This window comes from Mus caroli, unplaced genomic scaffold (assembly GCF_978045245.1).
Source record: "Mus caroli unplaced genomic scaffold, Mus_caroli_1 scaffold_6, whole genome shotgun sequence".
Taxonomy (NCBI): Eukaryota; Metazoa; Chordata; class Mammalia; order Rodentia; family Muridae; genus Mus; species Mus caroli.
In genome coordinates this window covers 103617719-103619539 of record NW_028227261.1, presented here as the reverse complement: position 1 = coordinate 103619539, position 1821 = coordinate 103617719, and positions in this window count along the sequence as shown.

The following is a 1821-nucleotide window of genomic DNA, read 5'->3' as shown; positions in this document are numbered from 1 at the left end:
CCTTTTGTTTTAGGATAGAATGTTCTGTAGATATCTGCCATATCCATTTGATTCATAATTTCTCTTAGTTTCTCTGTGTCCCTGTTTAGTTTCTGTTTCCATGATCTGTCCATTGGTGAAAGTGGTGTGTTGAAGTCTCCCACTATTATTGTGTGAGGTGCAATGTGTGCTTTGAGATTTACTAAAGTTTTTTTAATGAATGTGGCTACCTTTGTATTTGGAGCATAGATATTCAGGATTGATAGTTCCTCTTGGAGGATTTTACCTTTGATGAGTATGAAGTGTCCCTCCCTGTCTTTTATAATGACTTTGGGTTGGAAGTCAATCTTATCAGATATTAGAATGGCTACTCCAGCTTGTTTCTTCATACCATTTGCTTGGAAAATTGTTTTCCAGCCTTTCATTCTGAGGTAGTGTCTATCTTTTTCTCTGAGATGAGTTTCCTGTAAGCAGAAAAATGTTGGGTCTTGTTTGTGTAGCCAATTTGTTAGTCTATGTCTTTTTATCGGGGAGTTGAGTCCATTGATATTAAGAGATATTAAGGAAAAGTAATTGTTGTTTCCTGTTATTTTTGTTGTTAAAGTTGGCATTCTGTTCTTGTGGCTGTCTTCTTTTAGGTTTTTTGAGGGATTAAGTTCTTGTTGTTTCTAGGGTGTGGTTCCTGTCCTTGTATTGGTTTTTTTCTGTTATTATCCTTTGAAGGGCTGGATTCGTGGAGAGATAATGTGTGAATTTGGTTTTGTCCTGGAATACTTTGGTTTCTCCATCTATGTTAATTGAGAGTTTGGCTGGGTATAGTAGCCTGGGCTGGAATTTGTGTTCTTTTAGTGTCTGTATAACATTCGTCAAGGATCTTCTGGCTTTCATAGTCTCTGGTGAAAAATCTGGTGTAATTCTGATAGGCTTGCCTTTATATGTTACTTGGCCTTTTTCTCTTACTGCTTTTAGTATTCTATCTTTATTTAGAGCATTTGTTGTTCTTATTATTATTTGTCGGGAGGTATTTCTTTTCTGGTCCAGTCTATTTGGAGTTCTGTAGGCTTCTTGTATGTTCATGGGCATCTTTTTCTTTAGATTTGGGAAGTTTTCTTCTATAATTTTGTTGAAGATGTTTGCTGGTCCTTTGAGTTGAAAATCTTCATTCTCATCCACTCCTATTATCCGTAGGTTTGGTCTTCTCATTGTGTCCTGTATTTCTTGGATGTTTTGAGTTAGGATCTTTTTGCATTTTACATTTTCCTTGATTGTTGTGCTGATGTTCTCTATGGAATCTTCTGCACCTGAGATTCTCTCTTCCATCTCTTGTATTCTGTTGCTGATGCTGGTATCTATGGTTCCAGATTTCTTTCCTAGGATTTCTATCTCCAGTGTTGCCTCATTTTGGGTTTTCTTTATTGTGTCTACTTCCCTTTTTAGGTCTAGTATGGTTTTGTTCATTTCCATCATCTGTTTGGATGTGTTTTCCTGTTTTTCATTAAGGACTACTACCTGTTTGATTAGGTTATCCTGTTTTTCTTTAAGGATTTGTAACTCTTTAGCAGTGTTCTCCTGCAATTCTTTAAGGGATTTTTGTGCTTCCTCTTTACTGTCTTCTACCTGTTTACCAGTGTTCCTTTGTAATTCTTTAAGTGTGTTATTAAAGTCCTTCTTGAAGTCCTCTACCATCATCAGGAGATATGCTTTTAGATCCGTGTCTAGCTTTTCCAGTGTGTTGGGGTGCCCTGGACTGGGCGAAGTGGGAGTGCTGGGTTCTGATGATGGTGAGTGGTCTTGGTTTCTGTTAGTAAGATTCTTATGTTTACCTTTCGCCATCTGGTAATC